The sequence below is a fragment of the Eptatretus burgeri genome, chromosome 10 (genome assembly GCF_056783735.1).
Source record: "Eptatretus burgeri isolate ZD-2024b chromosome 10, Ebu_testis_v1, whole genome shotgun sequence".
NCBI lineage: Eukaryota > Metazoa > Chordata > Myxini > Myxiniformes > Myxinidae > Eptatretus > Eptatretus burgeri.
In genome coordinates this window covers 64,902,169-64,918,070 of record NC_140970.1, presented here as the reverse complement: position 1 = coordinate 64,918,070, position 15,902 = coordinate 64,902,169, and the positions used below count along the sequence as shown (strand labels likewise).

Here is a 15,902-nt window from a genome sequence, read left to right as displayed (position 1 = left end):
CAAACAAAACACAGGCCGTTCCTTCACTCTCGTAAACGACGACCGCATTGGGGCATTGTGTTTATCTATAAATGCGCATAAGAAATCGAGAAATTATTAAAATACAATGTCATCACTATCCGGAAGTGGTGCGTGCCGTACGGAATGATCACATGCATTCCACGAATTATCGCTTGCATTGAAGTAACAACTGCTGTGATACTTACACACACAGAGTGAATTAAAATCCAAATTAAAATCAAGTTTACCTCCCTGTCTTTGCTTGCCATGACATTCGCGGCCATTAACCATTGTCACTCCCAGGCCAGGGTAACTAAGGCACCGATCCCCATCATAACCGGCACGGCATGTGATGTCATCGTCAGCCGGCCGTGCACCGACCGACACAGCCACGCCTACGCAGCAACGTGTCCTTTCATTAGTTTGGTAAATAAATGGCCATAACTTGGGAAGCACTTGTCCGATTAATATCAAACCTTGAAAAGGCACATCCTCAGGTCCCAAGCAATATACCTGGCAAGTTTCAATTAGATTGGACCAGTGGTCGTCAAGAAACAGTGGTCACAGACCCAGACACAGACACAGACACAGACACAGACACACACACACACACACACACACACACACACACACACACACACACACACACACACACACACACACACACACACACACACACACACACACACACACACACACACACACACACACACACACACACACACACACACACACACACACACACTGCTGGAATTATAGATAGATGTACAGTTAACTACTTTCTCTGCAGTGTGATGCCATTTTCTGCGGGGGGGAAAAAAAGTACCAAAACAGCAACAAAAAACATCTAAAAGGTACCAAAAAAAAACACCTGTTGTTAAACTTTTGTCTCCTACTTGCATATTTTTGATCGTAAGTTATCGCGTGTTTAAAATTTACTTCCTGGTTCGGAGCATACCAGCTCACTCTGATGTTACCAAAATTTATGCACCGTCTAATATGAAAACGATCATAACTTGGGGCATTGTGTTTCCTTATTTTTCCTTCCCCCCTTCGAACTAGCCCCCGCCCAGCGCTCTGAGTGTCCGTCGGCGAGACGTGTTGGCATCCCATTGGTGGAGAGCGGCTGCGGACTGGAGGGATGGACCAATGACGTATCCCCGGAGGCGTTCCAGAAGAGCGAGCCCCGGGAAGGCAAGAAAGAAACGGCTAGTGTGAGAGTCTGCGATCTGCTGTAAAAGGAACTGGCTGCTTTGTCGGTCTGGGAACGGCTTTGTGAGTCTGCGATCGGCTTCGTGAAAAGGCCCGCCCCAAAAGGCAAGAAGAACTGCATGAGGGCGGGGGGGGGGGTCGGTGATCGACTTTATGAGAGGGTCATCGACAGATTCATCCAGAGTCCAGTCATGGAGCCTCTGACTGTCACTCACTGCACGGCTCAACACGTCTTTCATCCCGTTGATCCGCCTGTGGAGCCCAACACCCCGATTTGGCCTAGTGTGGTGAACAGGCCAGGCCTGGATTCGCATACTGGACCTTGGAGAAACCAGCTGGAACCCACCATAGAACTGACTGTCTTGTGCCGTCGACCTTACAGGGGCTGAAAGCGCCGAGGCAATAAAAAGACGACACCACCATCTTGCCACGCGGCTTGCTCGAGCTTGGGCGCTCAAATCCATTGACATCGGCTTCTCACGATCCACATTCGTGCCTTTGACACTTTCCCCTCGTCCATGAGGCATCACCAAGTACTCTGTGTCTTGTCTGCATGTTGTCTAAGGTTTATTTTGCTCGGGCCCCCTTCGAAACCCGTATCCGTAGCTCCCTAGTTAAGAGCGGGTTATAGATTAATTATAACGTTCGTGAATGCTTTGCTTGTGTCGTGTTCCCCGATGTGTCCCCAATAAATCTGGCTGATTCATATGAAAGTTGCCACTTTGAATCTAATTAGTGTGCCCAGTGGCTGCCAAAACAAATGTGGGATTTCAAAATTTGAATGCAGTTAAAGCTATCAAACTAATTTGGGTGCTCAGATTGTATGGTATCAACATTATAAGCAGTAAACATCCTATATCCACCTATTTCAATTAAAAAATATACATAATAATGACTACATGAAGCAATATAGTGTCTGTATGGTTACATCATCTTACTTAGTACATGTATATTGTATAGCCTATGGTTGCATAAATATCATGTATACCTCATGATTAGGTTAGCATTGATGAAAGCCGTTATACTATTGTACATGTTTCAGTAAATGTAATCTATATCGATAAAACTGAGGATGTGTGTGTGTGTGTGTGTGTGTGTGTGTGTGTGTGTGTGTGTGTGTGTGTGTGTGTGTGTGTGTGTGTGTGTGTGTGTGTGTGTGTGTGTGTGTGTGTGTGTGTGTGTGTGTGTGTGTGTGTGTGTGTGTGTGTGTGTGTATGGTCGTTATGCATTTCCACAAACTCCAACCGATTCCATTCAAATTCGGTATGATTATGGCTTTTGGTCCAACTTAGGTCATGGGCTATAAATTTTTTCCATAACACTTCTGATTTTCGAAAAAAAAATCGACAAATCGATATCCCTTATGGGATTTTCCATTCAAATCCACTCAAGTTTAAGGCCTACAGGGGACGCAAATTTCCACTTTGCCCCGGGCGCCGTTTACCTCCGCTACGCCACTGCCGAAAAATCCCTGATTGCAGAACAAATCGATAATTAATTTCATTCTTGCACTTCCCACTCGACTCCCCAAATAAGCTTAAATGCAATTTCTTTTTAATTGCTCGCCCTCCCTACCTTTTCTGCTGCGTACACTGCATTTGTGTATTGTGCTTGTGGTGCATGCGAGAAATTTAAGGTGTTAATTAACGTTAAGATGACGAAATCGATCCCGTGCATGCAGTTAATTAACGCTAATTAACGTTAAGATGACGAAATCGATGCAGTGCATGCAGCTCACGCAGTGCACGCGTGCAAGCTTTTTGTGCATGACCTCATTGCGCGTGTCCTATTGGTTGCTCAAGGTCATTGCCCTTAGCTTTACTTTTGCACCGACCACTCACGTGTGGTTTGGGATGCAACTCATTTGTCATTGGTCAGGCTATGCCGAGTAAAAACGTGTCACATTTTCTCCTGTTCCGCTATCGTCCGGTCGCATCTTTAGTACTGTGGACTACCGATTATCCTTTTTTCCTGTGATTGTGCTTCTGCTGTTTCCCGTTCTGACGTCGTTTCTTAAACGTTGGAAGGAACAATCCTGAGCTCGGCTGATTTTGAAACGCCGTTCGGTTACACTAACATGACACTTCCTATCCGTGAGTTATTACTTTTGCGTTTAACCACTCCCCCTTTTTTACATATTGTTTTTTCGATATAAACCCCAACTTACAAATTTAACCGTCTAAGTCGTACTCTACCCTACAATGTTTTTTGTTCCAAAAACCGTAGTTCTTTTCAATCTCGGTTTACCTTTTTCGATAATGCCGCTTAAAAAGAGGGTTTGTCTTGGGCGTCGGACAGCGTTAGCCACGACTCGAAGGGTTTCTAGGGCAAACGAGTCGCTCGAGGAAACTACCGCCCGACTTTCACAGAATGCCCTGCGCGCAGCGGAAATCAGGGCTTCGGAGGGCGATGAACAGCAGGCGGTTCGGCTTTCCAGGAATGCTGCTGCAACAGCTGCTTCCAGGGCTCTTGAGGGTATTGAGCAGCGATCAGTTCGGCATTCCAGGAACGCTGCTGCAACAGCTGCTTCCAGGGCTTTGGAGGGCGATGAACAGCAGGCGGTTCGTCGTTCCAGGAATGCATCTGGAACAGCTCTTTCTAGGTCAACTGAGACTCCACAAGAGCGACGCGCAAGGTTAGACGGTAATAGTCAATGGCGGGACAACGTCCATGGCGTCACGTGCCCAAACAAACAGTTTTGGTTTCGAAAAGCTTTTCAGTACGAGGCCGAAGTTAACTATTCCATGCGTGGTGACATACAAATTGGTGAGATGCGCTTCACCTGCCAATTTTGTCGTGCCCTTAAGTAGGGTGGGGAGTCGCCAGGGATGTGCTGCTCCAGCGGCAACATCAGTCTACCTCCACTTGAGGAACCGCCACAGCCTTTAAGGGACCTGCTTGCAGAGTCTTCATTGACTTCAGATAGTTTCCTTAAGCTCATCAGGAAATGTAACAGTGCCTTCCAAATGACCTCTTTCAGGGCGCATGTTGTTCGGGAAGGGGGTTGGATGCCGTTAGGGTTAGGCTAAGAAACCTAACTAAGAAACCAGCTGGAAACCACCATAGAACTGACTACCTTGTGGCGTCGACCTTACAGGGGCTGAACGCACCGAGGCTGGTGCATAAGCGGTGCGACAAAAGGACGACGCCGCCATCTTGCCACACGGCATGTTCGAGCTTAGGCGCTCGAATCCGTTGACATCGGCTTCTCACGAGCTGCATTCGTGCCTTTGACACTTTCCCCTCGTCCATGAGGCATCACCAAGTACTCTGTGTCTTGTCTGCATGTTGTCTAAGGTTTATTTTGCTCGGGCCCCCTTCGAAACCCGTATCCGTAGCTCCCGAGTTAAGAGCGGGTTATAGATTAATAACGTTCGTGAATGCTTTGCTTGTGTCGTGAGTAGGGTGAATATACTGGTTCTGGCTCACTTTTCCCCATGTAAATGAATGGGGGATTTTCAGCGATTCATATTTTGTTTCCCTAAAAATAAACCCCCTTTTTATCCCAAGGTATATTTATTTGTCTCCCCTTTTAACCTAGGGACACTTTTTTTTCAAATAACCCATGCAATAAGATAAAGATTTGTTAAAGGTGATTCGAAAGAAATATCTGAAACGTCAAAGCCTCGGGACACTCTTTATCAAATAACCGATGCATATTGTTTAGCTCACTCATTGAACCTATAAAGATTTGTTCATTCTCAAATTCCTTCAATAGTTTAATTTTCTTTGCACAATAATCCCCATCTAAAATATTGAAAAACAAAACATTTGAATCTTTATATTTTTTAAGATACCCCTTTTGTGCCATTACGAAATGATAAACTTCTCTTAATGAGCTCATCTGGCCACCGCCCGAGTTGCAAATCATTTTTGTGCATAAACCACGCCATAAAAAAAGTTTTGTTTCAAATGTTTTCAGTTCGTGCCATGAAAATGAGGAAGTGTTTTTTTTGACACGGTCGTGCTGTGTAAATGAGGAAGTGTTTTTGGACAGTCATGCTGTGAAAAAATAGGAACTATTCTCTGAGACAAGGCCTCGTGTTTCTATTTTATCTCAGAACACGAACAGGCTTTTAAACATGTTTAATCAAAATCATTTTAGGGCATTTTAAGTATGTTTTAAAAATGATTCATACAATTTGAGAATATATCACCCAGTTATTTTCCAAGCTGTCTCGCCCGAAGCGGCATTTCCTGTGGCCACACCCAATGATTAAGCAATCTCCTCATCGTTGCCTTACAAGTGATTCGCCAGACAAAGTTTCTGCCAGACGGGATTTTCATTTTTACAACTGAGACATGAGCGATCTTTCTTCCGCGAACAAAACAGCTCAACACAAAGTTGGTAAGCCTGTGTATAGGTTCCTCTTTGAACGATGAAGCAATTGATTATAAATTAAATCGTGATAATTCTGATATATATTTTTTTCTTGGCAGGTCCTTGGAAGAAGAGCAGTTTACATATCACGACGAGGTGCATGAAATTAATGCTCTTATTGAAGAGGTCAATCATCTTAGAAGAGAATTGAAAAACATTTTTAATGACTGACACGACGTCTTATCACGGCCTCTGATCTTTTTGCCATCTTGTACCAATGGTAAAAAAAACTGAGACATGGACTCACTCTCTTCCGATGAAGATAACAGCTCACTACAAAGTTGGTAAGTTTGTGTATGGTTTCCTCTTTGAACAATGAAGCAATTGATTATAAATTAAATCGTGATAATGCAAAAATATATATTTTTTCCTGGCAGGTCCTTGGAAGAAGTGGAGTTTACATATCACGATGAGGTGCATCAAATGAATGCTGTTATTGAAGAGGTCAATGATTTTAGAAGAGAATTGAAAAACATTTATAATGACTGGTACGAAGTCTTATCACGGCCTCTGATCTCGAATGAATTAAACCAATGGTGAGACGTGTGTGAGTATGTGTGTGTGTGTGTGTGTGTGTGTGTGTGTGTGTGTGTGTGTGTGTGTGTGTGTGTGTGTGTGTGTGTGTGTGTGTGTGTGTGTGTGTGTGTGTGTGTGTGTGTGAATATATGTATGTGTGTGTGTGTGTGTGTGTGTGTGTGTGTGTGTGTGTGAATATATGTATGTGTGTGTGTGTGTGTGTGTGTGTGTGAATATATGTATGTGTGTGTGTGTGTGAATATATGTATGTGTGTGTGTGTGTGTATATATATATATATATATATATATATATATATATATATATATATATATATATATATATATATATATATATATATATATATATATATATATATATATATATATATATATATGTGTGTCTGTGTGTGTATATGTTTGTGTGTATATATATATATATATATATATATATATATATATATATATATATATATATATATATATATATATATATATATATATATATTGTTGTGGTTGACGAAATTCACAAACCACCATTCAGGTCCCTTAGGTGAGATATCTCGGTAAGTATATGTGTAGTTAGGCCCAAACCCGTTGTCTAGAGGGAATAAATGTCATTCATGCGGGCTGCGACTCTTCAGGATAGCCGTTTTTCTTTTACTATCTTTATTTTGGACCAGCCGCCATTATTACCACCACCAACCACGTCTCAACAGCCATCACAACAACAACCACCAACCACAACGCCGCTTAACAACAACCACCAACCACAACGCCGCTTCACCACAACCGCCACGACCTTTACCGTCACAACTCGCCACCATCGCATCACCGTCATCTCGCGCCACTCGTGGGCACCGATGCTGGACTCGTGTGGGGCGCGCACCGAGCAGCGTGTTCAAAAACATCACGGACTTTCCGCAGAAAAACGGATCAAAAACGACTCACGCCCACTTTTGGTCCGTCCAATCGGTGAGCGAGGGGCGATTTGGCCCCGCCTCCAGGGCGTTGGAGGGCGGTCGCTATATGCAAATTCATGGATCAAAAAGCATTCACGCCCACTTTTCCTCGGGCCAATGGGGAGCCAGGTGAAGGGTCGGAGGCAAAGGGTCAAGGGTGAAAGAGCGAAGCCACGGGGCTTATAAAAGCGGCTGCGTTCGTGAGTTGAGTTCAGTTGGAAGTTGAGAGTTGAGTGTGCGGAATTCAAGAGAGTCGTCGGTGGAGCGGGAAAGAAGTGGTACTAGTCAGAGTGAAGAGGACGGAGCTGTGGAGAGGTAACGGCGGCGAAGGCGGACGAGGGGGTGCTCGCGTCGGTGCCGGGAGCTGCACAGAGAGAGGCCAGCAACGCGACCGAGGTGGAGGAGGAGACGCTCGCCGCGGGACCCGAGACAGGGTAATATCCTCCTTCCCCCGAGCATCAGCAACCCCCTCCTGTTTCCCCCCGCGCTGAGATAGTGCGACAAAGGGGGCCCCCTTCCCACCCCCTACCAGACACTGTCCGCGAGGCCCGCGGAGTTGAGGCACCACCGCCGCTCCGCGTCTCATCAGACGGTAGGCCCGACACGGTCTCGGCCCCAGGCCCGCCTACCCCCCTCATCCTGGAGGGTGGTTCTCTTTTCTTTTGCTTTGGGAATATGTGTTGTCGGCGCCGTCTGTGAAGTAAAATTGTATAAGTGTTGCCGTGTGCCCGGTAGTCGGATAGATCTGCATTGTTGCATTTGCTTTTTGTGTAATATTGCATTGTCTTCTTCTTTTACATGTGCTTTTGGTGGAATTGTATATGTGTGCTTTCCGTTCATCGCGAAATAAATGTGCTTATGTTGAACTGTTTTCCCGCTTCGCTTCGTCTTTTCTTTCATTGAATCTCCATTTTGCTTCACGTAAAGGGTTGGTCGTGGGTTAAAACGCCCGATAATTAATCGAACCGTCGAGGCCGACGAATAACACCGCTCGGTTATCCCGATAGTACGGAACGGGTCGCTTAAAGTGGCCCGTGTCCGAAGTCGACCTGCGGCGAGGTGCGATCGCCCGGTCTACCCTCCGTGTGGGTACTTAGGTAGGTCGAATTTGGCGAGCAACCCTATCCCACGCGGGGGCCGATTGGCACGATCGTGGTGAGACCGAAAGGTCCACCCGTGACTGGTTCCCGGCGTTAGTCCGAGAGGGTCACGACTGGATTGTCCGTCCGGTGGGCGACGTGCCGCGATTCGAGTTACGTTACGATTCGAGTTATATATATATATATATATATATATATATATATATATATATGACAATATATATACACATATATATATAAATATATATATATATATATATATATATATATATATATATATATATATATATATATATATATGACAATATAGATACACATATATATATATATATATGTGCGTGTGTGTGTGTGTCTCTTTCCCTGTCTGTTTGTCTCTCTCTATCTCTCCCTGTCTGTCTCTTTGTATCTCTCTCTGTCTGTCTTTCTACCTACCTCTCTCTGTCTGTCTCTCCATCTATACCCTTGACTCATTATTTTATTTTTTTTCAGCTCAATCACACAACATAAGCTGTTGAAGCAATCTGGTACAACACATGATTTTCTGGAGGTAAATGTTTCTGAATTATTATTTAGTTATTTGTTTATTTATTCTTTTTATTAATATCACTCTCTCTTTGGAATGTCGTCTTATGGTGGTTGCATCATTAGTTTGAACGCGGTTTTACCAGTACACTGGAATTCATTTTATTGGCCTTGGAAGGATGACAGGCTGAGTCGGCCTCCTGGTGTGTTAATTCAGTGGTCAACGAGGCTTGAACTTAGAACCAACACCAGGCTTACTCATATTACCATGTAATTATCTTTATAAAACCGAATTATTATCCACTTATTGTTTCAAAACAGAATATGGTGTCTGAGTTTCGAAATCACAAGACATCTGAAGAAGATTGCTGGGAAAGATTATACATTCTCACAAATGAATATTTAATATTTTCAATTTTGATTAATTACATTTGTTTTGTTTACAATTACTTGATTTTGAATTTCAAAAAAAGGATCAAGACATGAAAGAGAGGGAGGGGGTGGGGGGGGTAGGTGCGCTCCCCCAACAACCCATCGGTGGGGTTTATGTGGGTGGGCTTCGGTGGGGTTTGTGTGGGCAGGGTTTATGTGGGTGGAGCTTGTGTGGGAGGAGTTTATGTGGGCAGGGTTTATGTGGGCGGGGTTTATGTGGGCGGGGCTTCGGTGGGGCTTATGTGGGAGGGGTGAATGTGGATGAAGCTTATGTGGATGAGGTTTGTGTGGATAAATGGATGGGTGGATGGGTGGATGAGTGGAGCTTGTGTGGATGGGTGGATAATTTTTTAATTAAATAAACATGTTGTGTGTGGGGAACTAATTAACTAATCACTAATTATGTGAATATGATGAATATGGGTGAAGCTTGTGTGGGGTTTGTGTGTGTGGAGCTTGTGTGGAGCTTGTGGGGGGTTTGTGTGTGGTGGGGTTTGTGTGGGTTTTGTGTGGGGTGGGGTTTGTGTGGGGTGGGGTTTGTGTGGAGCTTGTGTGGGGTGGGGTTTATGTGGGTGGGTTTTGTGTGGGCGGAGTCAAATAGGGGCGGAGTCAAAAAAATTCAATTTATCTTTGTCTTTTGTAATTCCTGTGAATAAAATGAACCTAAAATCTCTTCCCCTTCCAAATCATATATCTTATAAGTCCAAGGAACCGTATCTATTACATCAACAATTTTAAAAAGTTCGTTCGTCCATCGTTTAATATAACCCTTTTCAAAATGAGATTTCCACCTATATATTCTTACGATATCACCAACTTTGAACTTAGGTTTTCTGACATTAATCTCTTTTTCATATTTTAATTTTGTAAATGTTTCTGATGGTTTCATATTTGTTGACGTGTGAATCGTGTCATTATACTTATCCACAATATCCTGAATAAAAGATGACCATTGTTGTGAACCGAGTTGTGTGAATTTTTTATATAATCTCTCTTTTAAGGTACGATTAAAACGTTCAACAACAACTGCCTTCCCTTCATTAAAGGTACTGTATAATGTAATACTGTTATTTTTTAGAAAATTCATAAATGTCTTGTTATAAAACTGTCTACCCTCATCAGTCCACAATTTTTTAGGTTTTCTCTTACTTTTATTAAATATCTGTTGAAAGGCTAACATAAGAGTATTACCTGTTTTGTTTTTTAATGGTACAACCCATGCGTATCTACTCTTCAAATCAATAACGGTTAAAGCATACTTGTACCCCTTATCATTATTGAGTTCAATCAAATCAGCAGACCAGATATAATCTACTTCCTTGGAATAAACTTTCCTTCTCTGAAACTTTGTGAATATTGGTTTATGTAATTCATCAGCTAATTGCTCTTCAGTCTTAATGGCATCATTAGAGCCTATAAGTTTTTTGAATTTCCAAGTCCAAGTTTCAATTTAGCACTGATCATCTTCTTCACAATGAACCGATCAACTTTTTCTCTCAAGGTTGGATTTTGTATCAGAGACAAATTATACAACATTTCTCTATCGGCTTCATGCTTTTCTTCCAACGTTGCGGTATTCCCATAATCAATATCGTGTCTCATGCACACTTCATCAACTCTATTGATGGGTTTACTCCATGATTTAGGATTGTCTGCCTCATCTAATCTTTTATCCAAGTTTGTGCCTGGACCACAGAAAGAATACCCTGGAAGATGTAATTCCCCTGGTATTCCAGTAGTTGTAAATTTACTTCCTGATAAAAACTTTTGTATATCTCTTCCTCGTTTGTGTTTGGAGATAAATTGATTTTTTTTGAACCACACACCGAACAAAACCTTTTTGTATAACCCTGTTATTTTTACTTTTAATATATGAAATATTTTTAGTATTAGTTTTCTTTTTACATTTGAGACAATAACTCATTTATTTATGTGAAAAATTCCTGCAGAGTGCAAAAACCTTTTTAGTTTCCAACATGCACATTTGAATCTTAATTTTTAAAACATAAAGAATCCTTAGAAATGCCTTCACTCTCTCCTCCATTTATTTAAGAAAAAAAATAAAAATGAAAAACTTGAATTAAAATGAATATCTTGTCGATGTCAATATTCTTGTCGAAAGTATTGCAAATAGACTTGTCAATTCTTTGTTTTCCTCCTCGGTGGGTTGAGTTATTTTCTGTAATACCACCAATCTTTTTTAATCTCACTGGTTTCCATATTTTGATATTTATTTTGTCTCGCTCTTTCTTCCCTCTCCTTCTCTCTCTTCTCTTTTTCCTCCTTCTCTCTCTTCTCTTTTTCCTCCTTCTCTCTCTTCTCCTTTTCCTCCTTCTCTTTCTTCTCGCTCTCCTCCTTCTCTCTCTTCTCCTTTTCCTCCTCTTCCCTCTCTTCTTCAACTCCTTCCTCATCCCTTATTATCCTTGAATCGCTTACACCCCATAGAATATCATACATATTGTTATGGTTGACGAAATTCGCAAACCACCATTCAGGTCCCTTAGGTGAGATATCTCTGTAAGTATATGTGTAGTTAGGCCCAAACCCGTTGTTTAGAGGGAATAAATGTTATTCATTCGGGCTGCGACCCTCCTAGATAGCCGTTTTTCTTTTACTATCTTTATTTTGGACAAGCCGCCATTACTAACACCACAACCACCACCAACCACGTCTCAACAGCCATCACACAACAACCACCAACCGCAACGCCGCTTCACAACAACAGCCACGACCCTTGCCGTCACATCTCGCTCTCGCAACCATCGCATCACCGCCATTCCCGCGCCGCTTGTGGGCGCCGATCCTGGACTCGTGCAGGGCGCGCACCGAGCAGCGGGTGCAAAAACACCAGCCTTTCCGAAGAAATCGGATCAAAAATGATTCACGCCCACTTCTGTTCCGTCCTATCGGCGAGCGTGGGGCGATTTGGCCCCGCCTCCAGGTGCGTCGGAGTATAATCGCTATATGCAGATTCGTGGATCAAAAAGCATTCACGCCCACTTTTCCTCTGTCCAATGGGGAGCCAGCCAGAGGTAAAGGGTCGAAGGTGAAGGAGCGAAGCCCCGGGGGCTATAAGGGGCTGCGTTCGCTCGCCGAAAAGTAGTTGAGTCAGTCAAGGAGAGTTGAGAAGAGAAGAGTCAGAGAAAGCAGTTGGACGGAGTTGAGAAGAGTGGAGAGTGGGAGAGTTGGAGAGGTGGCGGCGGCGAAGGCAGTCGAGAGGGCGCTCGTGTCAGAGTCGGGGAGCTGCGGAGAGGGGAGGCCGATAACGTGACCGAGGTCGCGGTGGAGACGCTCGTCGCGGGACCCGAGCCAGCGAGATATCCTCATCCCCCCGAGCATCAACAACCCCCTCCTGTTTCCCCCCGCGCTGAGATAGTGTGAGAAGGGGGCCCCGTTCCCACCCCATTCCAGACACTGTCGGCGAGGCCCGCGGAGTCGGGGCGCCACCGCCATTTTGCGGCTCATCACCAGACGGGTAGGCTCGACGCGGTCTCGGCCCCAGGCCCGTCTGCCCCCTCATAGTGGAGGGTGGTCCCTTTTTCTTTTGCTTTGAGTATATGTGTTGTCGGCGCCGTCTGTGAAGTAAAACTGTATAAGTGTTGCCGTGTGTTCGGTAGTCGGTGCTAGATCTGCATTGTGTTTCTTCTTTTACATTTGCTTTTTGTGCATTATTGTTGTGTTTCTTCTTTTACATTTGCTTTTTGTGCATTATTGTTGTGTTTCTTCCACTTTTACATTTGCTTTTGGTGTATAATTGTATATGTGTGCTATCCGTGTGCCATCGCGAAATAAATGTGCTTTATGTTGAACTGTTTTTCCCGTTTCGCTTCGTCTTTTCTTTCATTGAATCTCCATCTCACTTCACGTAAAGGGTTGGTAGTGGGCTAAAGACGCCCAATAATTAATCGAACCGTCGAGGTTGACTATAACACCGCTCGGTTATCGCGATAGTACGGAACGGGTCGCTTAAAGTGGCCCGTGTCCGAAGTCGACCTGCGGCGAGGTGCGATCGCCCGGTCTACCCTCCGTGTGGGTACTTAGGTAGGTCGAATTTGGCGAGCAACCCTATCCCACGCGGGGGGGCCGATTGGCACGATCGTGGTGAGGCCGAAAGGCCCACCCGTGACTAGTTCCCGGCGTTAGTCCGAGAGGGTCACGACGGGATTGTCCGTCCGGTGGGCGACTTGCCGCGATTCGAGTTACGTGGCCGTTCGCACGCCGGCGGGCGCGAATCCGCAACAATATATTCATCAGGATTTCTTGTTATTCCTGTATCCAAAATAATTTTTTTACAACAGGAAACCAATAAAATTTCTTTTGAATTTCTAAAAGAGCCTTACCTTTTCATAACTTTATAATTTTTTCATTATTTAACATTCTAATTAAATCTAAAGTTGTCGGTTTATCAACATCAGCATAATGCCAATCTTTTATTGAAAATACCTCATTCTTATGTTGTCGAACATATTAATTAAAATACCGAATACCCTTTTCTTGAAGGTATGCTTGGACACAGAAATGATAATTTTCTTGAAGCCTTCTTGCTGTCATTTATGTATTAGAAATATATGTTAGAATAATATTATGGCACGAAACACCTCCCCATCTTCCCATAGTTAAATCATTTTGTATTTCCTTACTTATTATATATAATCCTGTTTTTTCTGTTTTCATGATGTAAACAAGGGCAAAACCATTATTATATTTACCCTTATTAAATTATTTTATTTGTTGTTTACTAATCGTGGCCCCACAAAACTCATTCTCAATACCAAGTGGATAATATTCTTCCTTACGAGACTGATTTAATTGTTCCAGGTCTTCGAGGTTAATTTTAAATGACCAATTATACCCTAAATCATTCATATCATACCCCCATTGTTCTATTCTCATACAAACGATACGCCCTTCTTTGTAAAAATTTATTTTAATTCGAACTGTGAATTCTGTATGACCTGGAGATAATACCAACACTTCTGTATCTTTGGAATACACGGCCGTTTTATTTAAAGATATATATTGTGATAAATCGCTTAATCTCACCAAGTCATTCGCGTCAGTCGGGCTTGGATAATTTTTTAATTAATAAGCATTTTTCATGTTAATATTTTTAGTTATATTATATTTATGTCGTTCAGCCTGTGCCTTTGTGTAATAATTTGATAAATCAATATCCAGTTCTTGAGATACACCAAAGATAGAACCATCTTTACCAACATAAGTCATTTATATTAGATTAAAAATATCATAAAAATTTTTATTTTTGTTGAGTTGAAATAACACATATAGGCATAATTGGCCACAACACTTGGAATTTAATTCTTGGACTTGAAATGTTTGATAAACACCATTCTGTAAGAATTTTATGACTTCAACAGGTGGTGGAAGACCAAAACTATCAAAATAATATTTGTCTTGACTATTAAAAATACAAACCCAATGAGAACCGTTCCCATTTTTATCTTCTAAGTTCATAATAATATTCTTTGTATGTTTTGGCACATTTGTTAATTCATCTCTCATACAAATAACCACATGATGAATTTTTAATTTCTTACAATATTTGACAAGTTGTAAATTTGATGTTGTATTCTTTCCAAATTCTTTAAACTACTCATCAATGCTCATTTATTTATTAGAAAGATATAATCCATTACCTCTTTTCGTTAATTTTACACCTGCTTGTGCTATAGAAGAAAGCATATCTCCAACTAACAATCTCGCTTTATCAGGCAGACCTTCAAGTTTTTCAGCAAAATCTACAATTACACCACTTCCACTAATTTGTTTCTCCAACTCTTTGTTATGTCTTTCCGATTCTTTTTGAGCCTGGAGTTGAGCCTTCCTTTCGTTGGCAGTTTTCACCGCTGTTGAAATACCACCCGTCAATGCTCCAACCGCACTTAAACCAGCAAATAAAGGAATTAGAAATGGGAGAAATCCTCCACTCGTCTCTCTTATTGAATATTTTTTCAACATTGGTTTTGTCATTTTAATTTTAAGTGAGCCAGTGTCATTCAAGATTTTAACCTGTTCTCTTGTGAGCAAAACATCAATTCTTACTGCTCCTTTTCTCTGAATTGTATTAACGTTAATCGTACAAGGCTTTTGATTTTGAACACAAGATGATAGTTTATGAAGATTGATTTGATTAACATATACCCCAGTTGGTACTTTGCCACTCATTTATTTAACAAAAAATTATGAGACTAATCATCACACAATTATCTGTATTAATCTGTAATTCTGTTTCTTCCAAAAGCAAACAATATGTATCAACTTCTTCACTCTCTCCTCTTTCAATGTATCGGGAAGTATCCACTCGATTAGACTTTATAGTTTCCTTTTGAGCGCTCAGGTCAAACGCATAGATTGTATACAAACTTTTAAATGCTGTCATATCCAAAATAGGTTTTTTATTTCCATTACTTTCACACACCTTTTGGTAAGACTTGTATGCTTCAGCAAAATCATTTTTTCCCAATTAATTTCCAATTTATCTCGTGGATAAAATGCTCCATCTAGAGAAACGCGAAGTTGTTTCACCTTAGCATTATCACTCAATGCATTATTCTTATCAGTCGCAGTATCACCATCTGGCTTTTTAAAAATGATCCACAGATATCGTGGCTTTCCTTCCAGAACACCCAAATTCCACGTGTAAGTAGTTTGGTTGAGTTTAACGTGTTGACATCTTCTTTTGAGGTATGATACACTGAGTGGTTTCTTTGAGTTAAGTCTTCTATTCAACATCTCTTCTGTTTTAAGATTAGGAGTATA

At 42.1% G+C, this 15,902-nt stretch overlaps 1 long non-coding RNA gene across 2 annotated transcripts; it reads left to right on the top strand.

Moving 5' to 3' along the window:
• The first annotated feature begins 1,077 nt into the window (after positions 1-1,077).
• On the top strand, positions 1,078-9,177 carry LOC147018729 (uncharacterized). Of its 2 annotated transcripts, XR_015062503.1 has the most exons (4): positions 1,078-5,877; positions 5,971-6,129; positions 8,658-8,715; positions 9,012-9,177. It is a non-coding gene; the product is annotated as an uncharacterized LOC147018729 (long non-coding RNA). The 2 variants fall into 2 exon arrangements; XR_015062502.1 differs by having other exon boundaries at positions 1,078-6,129.
• Positions 9,178-15,902: the final 6,725 nt, after the last annotated feature.